This window comes from Dipodomys merriami, unplaced genomic scaffold (genome assembly GCF_024711535.1).
Source record: "Dipodomys merriami isolate MVZ:Mamm:240054 unplaced genomic scaffold, mDipMer1.0.p SCAF_1021, whole genome shotgun sequence".
NCBI classification, from domain to species: domain Eukaryota; kingdom Metazoa; phylum Chordata; class Mammalia; order Rodentia; family Heteromyidae; genus Dipodomys; species Dipodomys merriami.
In genome coordinates this window covers 69,287-78,447 of record NW_027202296.1, presented here as the reverse complement: position 1 = coordinate 78,447, position 9,161 = coordinate 69,287, and the positions used below count along the sequence as shown (strand labels likewise).

Below are 9,161 nucleotides of genomic sequence, written 5' to 3'. Positions count from 1 at the left end.
ACCTCCTGTTAAGATCAAGAGTCCAGAGTCAGTTTTGGAAAAATGAGGCAAAATAGATAAAAATATAATGGTGTTAACAGGTGTGCAAGTGTGGAGACTGCATCTGTCAGAGATGGTTACAAGACTAAGCCTTCTTTGTTTATTTACAAAAATATCTGGTTAGAAAGAAAGTTGTTATTTTGGTAAATTGTTCAGGACTATTGTCTAAACAGTCTTAAAAATCAACGGGGCCACAGCCTGCCAAGCCTATGTAATGTATCCTTAACCAGTCTGTGTAGAAATTTGCCTCCCAGCACAAGGTGTGACAGTTCCTTGGGGCCACTGAGAAAGTTCGATGATAGTCTGACAGTCACCTAGAGGAAATCTACATTGTCACAAAAACCACCTACAACATGGTAAAAGTAGACTGAACTCCTGCCTCATTCCATCACCTAAGATTGCTTCCTAGTTGAAGGTTGCTAAAACTAAGATCTTGTGAGACATTCTTTTGGGTGATATCCAGAAACACTCTCTATTCCCACAGTGGATATTGGGGGCAAGGATATCACTGGCTTGCTAGCCTTAGGCACTTCAGTGCATAGTGACTGGAAATCCGCTCTTAAAGTTACACCATAGTTTGGCTCTGATATGGTAATAACCTGCTGAATGTGTTATCAATACAGATAGTAAAAGGAATGAGACCAGCCCTACTCTTAGCCTTAAAATTTAGCAAGCTTCTGCATCTCAGTGGTGCCTTGAGGCTGTTCTGAGATTAAAAAAAAAAAAAACTCAAGGAATTGTGAAGAAGAGGAGGGTAGCAAAGAAAGCCTTGGGAAAAAAGTTGGGGAAAAATTGGTATCTTCTGGATAAGAAAGGATTTAAAAAGTAAGGGCCTTTGGTACTGTTAATTTTGTTACTTACAATCAGACCTTGTAAAAAGAGATCAGCGCAGTCCATCTATTAGTTCTGAGATCCCAATACCAAACTGTAAATATAAAAGACTGTACCAATTAAGGGACCATGATTAGTCCCTGATGCTCTAGAAGAGGAGAGAATGAAAAAGCTAGGCAACTCCATTTTTATTTAACACTCCATCTCAGTTCTGCGACTTGACTCCTGACCCACGTTAACCCCCATGCCAGGAATTTAAGACAGAAAGCCATGCACAAACAATTCTTGGAGCCATAGGTGGCATTTGCTTAAGGCAGGTGATTGCCCCTGAGTGACTTAGGGCTAAGAGTTTCAGTTAAAACCATATAATGGCCCAACCAACTGGTTCTTCAGAGCTCAGGGTGAAACATGCCATGTATATTGTTGGACTATGTGTGACTCATAACCATTTGTGGTCAAGCTACGGAACAAGGATATTTTTTTATAAATGTCAACCAATTATATTTGCCCAGCTTAGCTTGCTTTAAAAGTTAACCTTAAAGTTGTTTGTTTAGTACCATAAAAACTGTGCTGATTCTATGCTCAGGGCCTCTTAGCATCACCAGTTACCGAGTGCATGGAGGACCAAGCTTGAGCTTGCAATAAACGACTCTTTGCTGTTTGCATTGGTTGTAGTCTCTGGTGGTCTGTGAGGGGGAATCCAAATACAGGGTACTTGATTTTCAGCCAGGGTTAGCTTTGAACTGAAATCTTTGCCACAAAAGCCCTTTATTTTTTCCAATTAAAGCAACAAGGAGATCAAATAGAATAAGCAGAGCTTACCTGGTCTTCATCAAGAATTGCCAAAAAATATTCTGAAATGACAAAACTCATTAGATGTGATGAGAATTTTAGCACAGATATGCCCAGTATTTTAGGTCCATGTACTCAGTAGAATACACAACACAAAACAAAAAAGGCAAAACTCATCCTAAAATTTTGACAACAATGTTTAGACATCTTTGCTAACAAAGCACATCACATGGTTGGGCCTTAGTTACCAGGTCCTGTGAAAAGAACAACTTGTTAGCAAGGCACCTTAGAATAGCTGGATGGACTAGTATGCTTGGTGGAAGGTTAAGGGTCAGATGGGGTCAAACTCTTAACCCACCATATGGCCAAGATGGTCAATTCAAGATGGTGAATTTCTGAAAAATGCAAAGAAACCCTGAACAAATAGATCAAGCCAACATTGGCTAGCCTTTGAGAGGGAACCTAGAGGGGGGTCCCCGGGACCCAACCTGCTTCACAGTCTTCAAGACACAAGCCAAAAAGTTGTAGAAAAAAATGATAGAAAGTTGGATATGAATGGCAGATAGAGAGCAAAGAGAGCCTGAAATTAAACAGACTTCTGACCATTTACCTTGCAGTAGCAAAAACTGTGTACATCTGAGAATGGCTTAAAATTAGGCTCTCTGTCTCTCCCGGGAGCGCAGGAAGCATTTCAAAGGGATTTCATGGCTCAGGCGTGATTCGCAGCACCCCATTAAATAAGTAGGAGAGTCCGGTGAGAGAAGGGAGCTGACCAGGCAGAAGCGGTGTCCCAACTTCCCCCAGAGCCCTCTAGAGAGAAATGAACAAGCCCCCAAAGGTAAGCGTCCTCAGCTTCAGAGGTGATCGGCCTTTCAGCTAGAAGCCATAGGAGCTGTCTGGCGTGGTGCCACATCTGGACAGAGACTGAGCAACAAAGAGCCATAGAGAGTAGTTTCACTCACCAGAGTAGAGAGGTGGTGTGGACGTGGTTGTGAAGGCCAGCAATGGTATCTATGCACTGTGTTCACAGCAGACAGACTGGTTCCCAAAAGGCCATCAGAACTGTGGGTATTCCTCAGAGCAAAAAGGGAAAAACAAACAAACAAACAAAAACAAAAAAGAGGAAAAAAATAGAGTAATCCCAGCTATCCTGACTTTAAGCCCTCTATCCGAGTCATGGCACCATTTATGTCAGCTTTTTAAAAAGAGGTAGCCGAATAAGAACTGCACCACACACCTGGTATTCAGGTAAGGGGTAGGTTTATTCATCATTCTGGCTAGGACCAGGCTATGTAGGCCCTCCATATCGCTGGGAAAGGCCTGGGAATGAGAGCTGGGAAAGAAGAGAATGAAAGAGCTGAGAAAGAGCTAGAAAAGAGCAGAGAGAAGGCTAGATCTTTATACACCACTGAAGTCTTTGATCCATTTTGGAGTTGATTCTGGTGCATGAAGTCAAAGCAGACACCCTGAAAACATTACAAGAATAAGAGAAATCTAGGGCTCCTTGGCACAGGCCAAAATTTTCTTAATAAAGACCCAAAAACACAACAAATCAAAGGTTGGACAAATGGTATTGCATGAAACTGCAGAGTTTCTGCATGGCAAAGGACATATCTAGAAAGATCAAAAGAAAGCCCATGGATTGGGAGAAGATCTTCACTAGCCATACAATGGACTAGGGCCTCCTATCTAAAAACTACTTAGAGCTCAAACAATTAAATCCTCCAACAATAAATCCTCAAACAACATCCTGATTAACAAGTAGGCTAGAGACTTAGAGTTCTCTGAAGAAATAAGAGTGGCCAATAGACACATGAAGAACTGTTCAACTTCTCTAGCCATAAAAGAAATGCAAATCAAAAGAGCATTGAGATTCTACCTCCCCCTAGTTAGAATGGCTAGAATCAAGAAATCTGATAACAGATGATGGAGGGGATGTGGCCAAAAGGGAACCCTACTACATTGTTGGTGGGATTATAAACTTGTTCAACTACTTTGGAAAGCAATTTAGAGGTTCCTCAAAAGACTCTACATTGAGAAATCCCACTTTTGGGCATTTACCAAAATGATCACAAACAAGACCATACTAAAGCTACCAACCCAACTATGTTTATCGCAGCATTATTCACCATAGCTAAGATATGGAACCAACCCAGATGCCCCTCAGTAGATGAATGGATCAAGCAAATGTGGTATATGTACACAGTGGAATTCTATGCCTCCATCATAAAGAATGACATTGTTTCATTTGTTTGGAAATGGAAAGACTTGGAAAAAAATTAAGTGAAGTAAGCCAGATTTAAAGAAACATATGTCCCATGGTTTCCCTTATCCGCAATAACTAATATGTCTACGACAAGTAGAGTAGGTCAAAAGCTACGTACACGTGAACATATAACCTGATGCTAAGCAAAATGAATCCCAAGATAGGGACACAAGTGGTTTTATCTTTCTCGATGTAGTTTTTAATGTATTTATAAAAGAAACAGAAAAATCACATAGTACATTGTATATTCTTCCCCCATGGTATAATCCCTGTTTTCACTGCATTTGATTCTGCTACCCTGGATCTTGTATATATATTTTTCTAATTTAGGGAGGGGAAGGGAAATAACAAAATGCTGAAATAAGGATACAGTTTGACCAACAACATGCTGAAACAAGGATACAATTTGACCCACTGTAACAATGAGATGTACAAGACACTATATTGAAAAGGAATGTTACAACTGTGGAGAGGGGGGAGGGAGGATTTGGGGAGGAGAGAAAGGATAGTTGTAGAGGGGGGAGGGAGGATTTGGGGAGGAGAGAAAGGATAGTAGGGGAAACAATGGAGGGGGTAACAATGCTTGATAGAACATGTACTCATTTACATAATTGCAAAACCTCTGTACATTATCTTTACAATAAAAAATATAAACGTTTTTGTAGAGATGGAGACCAAGCTTGTCCTTAGGAAGCCCAAAGAAAAATGTGGACTCTATACAGGTGTGTGTTGGGGAAGAGGTGGGAGAGATTGTCTACTGCAGTGCTGACCAAAGCTTTTTACAATGTACCTGAAAGTACAAGGGTTTTCTACTGATCTTGGTGTTCAGGCGGTGGTGGGGGAGCAGCGCAGAGCAGCCGCCAGTTCCAGCATGGCATCATGGACATGAAGTGGCTCACCAAGGTGCTGGACCCGTGGATAGAATAGCTGAATAAATGCAAGCAGCTGAGTCCCACATCAAGAGTCCCTGTGAGAAGGCTAAGGAAATCCTGAAAAAAGAATCCCATGTACAAGAGCTTCCATGTCTAGTCACACTGTGGAGATGTGCACGAGCAATTTCAAGATCTCATGGAACTGTTTAGAATTGGTGGGAAATCACCAGAAACAAATTACTTGTTTATGGGAGATTATATTGACAAAGGATATTATTCACTTGAAACAGTCATACTGCTTCTAGCTCTTAAATTTCATTACCATGAACACATCACCATTCTTCGAGGGAATCGTGAGAGCACACAAGTTTATGGTTTCTATGATGAGTGTTTAAGGAAATATGGAAATGAAATGTTAGTCAAAAAGGTCTGTAAACTTTTCCAATCTTCCTCTCACTGCATTGGTGGATGGGCAGATCTTCTAACTGCATGGTGGTTTCTCAGCATCCATAGATACCCTGGATCACATCTGAGCCTTGATCACCTACAGGAATTTCCCCATGAGGGTCTGTGACTTGCTGAAGTCTGATCCAGATGATGGTACTGTTTGGGGTATATCTCCTCCAGCTGGTTTCACCTTTGAGCAAGATATTTCTGAGACATTTAATCATACCAGTGAAAGGGCTGACATTGGTGTCTAAAGCTCATCAGTTGGTGATGGAGGGATGTAACTGGTGCCATGACCAGAATGTAGTAATGATTTTCAGTGCTCTATTGTTATCTTTATGGTAACCAGCTGCAATCATGGACATTAATGGCATTCTCAAATATTCTTTCTTGCAGTTTGATCCAGCACCTCATAGAGGTGAGCCACATTTACTACTTTCATGGTATCTGAAGCCTCAGACTGCACATCTATGTTTAGTGATGTATTCTCAGCTACAGAACCAGATCTCGGAGCTGAATCTCCTCATTTTTCTGAATATCCTCATTTTTCTCTAGCAAGGATTTTTTGGAGAAACTTCACATATGATTTTCCTTGTTCTTTAAGTTGATCTATTAGATTAGTAAATGCTCAACATTAACAGATCTTGCATTTTTGCCCACAATGTCTTGGATTTGGTAATATAGTCAGGAACTTGAACAAGCCTACACCAAACTTGTTCTTTTCTGATGAAAAGAATTCTATTTGCCTTCTTCTGTTGGCCACCTCAATCCATGTTGTTATGTCGATCGTCAACACATTCACTGCTCCAGTTGGGTAAATCCTGATTGTTCATACTTTTGTCAAAAGGACCTCCTCCTGTGGCCATGTTGGCTTTCACAAATAACTTTCTTGGTCAGTTGGTGCTGAAGTCCTGGCCCAGGGCATGATCTCCGGATCCTGCCTCTCCCTCTGACGACCATTCATCATGATTTTTCTGTGTGAGGTACAGTTCAGTGCCCAGGAGGATGATGAACCCTGACATGGATGCAGTTGATGTGGAAAATCAGATAGAACTAGAGGGAAAAACACGACTTATTAATCAAGTGTTGGAACTTCAACACACACTTGAAGATCTCTCAGCAAGAGTAGATGCAGTTAAGGAAGAAAAACTGAAGCTGAAATCAGAAAACCAAGTTCTTGGACAATATATAGAAAACGCCATGTCTGCTTCTAGTGTTTTCCAAACTGACACAAAAAGCAAAAGAAAGTAAGGGATTGAGTTCATTTACGGATTTGCTGCTTCTCTTTCTCCCTCTCTCTCTTTCCTTCACTCCATTCCTTCACCCTCCCTTCCTCTCTCCCCCCTTTAAAATGTGGGTAGATTCTAAAAGTTACAGTACCTTTGTTTATGAAAACAATGTCAAATATAGGCAAAATTAACTACTTAACAGGAGACTTCCATTAGTCTGTGTATTATGTTAGTCTAAGAAAATGTGCAGATATCTTGTAGAGACTTTATGATTAGAATTGCATATATTTTAACTTGAAGATGAATGTCTTATTGAATTTGCGTTGATATGTAGGCTTAGGAATGTCATTTACTACATGCTTACTTAGTGAGATATACAAGAAAATAACCATGTTGTGAAATGTGACCAAAATCATGTACTGAATGCACAGCTTTATGTATGTATCTGACCACCATTGTGTGCCTCTCCTCCATCTGCCTCATCCTCCCTATTTCTCTTCTCCTAAGTCAAGATAGTTTCACATTTGCAAAAGTACTTTGAGTAGTAATCACCTAACAGTAACCTGATGTGTAAGTCCTGATGTTAACCAAAACCTTTCCTAAAGTTTGTCAGTTGTGTTAGTAATAAGATAGGACTGATGGTTTCTGTTTAATTATTTGAAAACAGATTTGGGCTATAAAGAGGATTTTAATTTGAAACTAATTTATCAAATTGAGATTCGTTTAAAAACAAAAAAGCAACTTAATTTTGCACCAAATAAGCAACTTGGTATCTGAAAAGATAAACATTTTGGTTATGTATCTATTAGAAGTAGAAAATCTTGGAGGAATAAATAGAAATAGGTAAAAAAAATTGATAAAAGTAGCAACTTACTCCAAATGTTTTCACTCCAGATTTGTATTGTCTCTGTCACAGAACAGACTTATGGGGAATATATATATATATATATATATATATATATATATATATATATATATATATGAAAGTGGGTTAAGTTTGAATGATCTTATATATGCCACATACTATGCTATACCAGCTCTAGAATTTGGTTGCAAGGTTTATTTGTTGTACCGAGTCAATTAACTGTTACCAAATTCTTTGATGATTGTACTAGTATTAGAATCATGAATAAGTGATTTTTATATGTATAATTGGTAAGCTCAGTATTTTTATCTCATTCTTTCTATAAATTCAACTAATTGGTTTGTAGAATTTTAGTCATTATTTTAATTTTAAAAATGTAGTTCATAGATTTCATTTGGTAAAGAATCAATATCAGAGGTAATATCAAGATATTATACTAGGAAAAGAGATCCACTAATATAGCTTATGGTTATTAGATTTGAACTACTTTAATCATGGGATAATTTTATGTGTTAGTATAAGATTTGATGAATGACTTTAACTATATAAAGATGTAATAGTCATACTGCAAACATTTTGCATCCCTTTGGTGACCTAATTTTACAAATATTTAAAATTGTGTTGCATTTCTTTTTGCTGTTTAAGAAAAAGATGTTTCAGAGAAAAGAAAAACACCAAGCTTTCTCTTACATAGGCTACATGCTATTCTATACCAGCTCTAGGGTTTGGTTGCAAGGTTTATTTGTTGTACCCTGTTGTAACCAACTTTCTTTTCAGAAGCTAGTTTTTGCAGCTCAGAAAGAGTGAATTTCCTGTCCACGCTTCACATCTGTTGTCTGCTGTAAAGGAGACCCAAGCAGTGGTGGGCAGGCCCCCCGAATCCAACACCAGCGGCAGATCTTCCTCAGAGAGCTTGGCAGGGAGGCCCACAACTTCCTTGCTCACAACATGGAGCCTAAAATTCATCTTTCTTACGTTGGCTTCTCTGTGTCAACCATTGCAGCCAGTGCCATCTTAGGACCTCATCGTGGTGGGGTCTTAAGCATTTTATTATATAATAATACAAATTCTCACAACTTACATTAAATTATTTACTCAGGCTTCTATGGTAATATCATATTTTCTTTTTTGTCTCTTTAAGAGAGAAACAAAGAACACTTCAGTACAAATGTTAATTTCAAACTTTCCCTGGGCACTATGGTGAAAAGAGACAATTAAGAGGTTACTCTCTATCTTAAAAAGAGGTTAATGTAAATGCCTAAATCAGAATTAAATACTTGCTAGGTGGAGCTACAAATGTGTCATTGTAGTTTACGTGAAAAAGTTTATCCTAATACTCTGTATTTTATTGTTACTCCCTAACTTTACCCTAATACTCCCTGACTTTATCGTAATACTCTGAAAGTCAGGGAACAACAATAACATACAAAGTTTCACTTAAATGAGAAAATGACTTAAAAGTTGAGAAAGTTCAAGGATCAGAAAGACAGGTGTAGCAAAAGATCTGCTGAACAGAAGTGGTAGATAGAAATAAACTAAAATAAAACTAAGTCTTTCTGATCCTTGAACTCATTTTTTATTATCTCCAGTTGTACATGAGTTACCATTTAACAAAGCAATTTATGAATACAACTCACTTGATCAGTGGTACTCAACATTCTCACTCACCCCCCCTGACCTTTTCTTAGTTGTTTGGAATATACATGGAATTCTTGATTTCTCCCCCTCTTCATTTGTCTCTCCCCCTCTTCATTTGTCTACTGCTCTCTCCTTGGCCCCAACTACCTCTTGCAAGTACTGTTTCTTGTTGCTTATTTTGT

The 9,161-nt window shown here is 38.8% G+C and overlaps 1 pseudogene; it reads left to right on the top strand.

Annotated features, from left to right (window-relative positions):
- The first annotated feature begins 4,807 nt into the window (after window positions 1-4,807).
- LOC138809210 (serine/threonine-protein phosphatase 2A catalytic subunit alpha isoform pseudogene) lies at window positions 4,808-5,802 on the top strand (annotated as a pseudogene).
- Window positions 5,803-9,161: the final 3,359 nt, after the last annotated feature.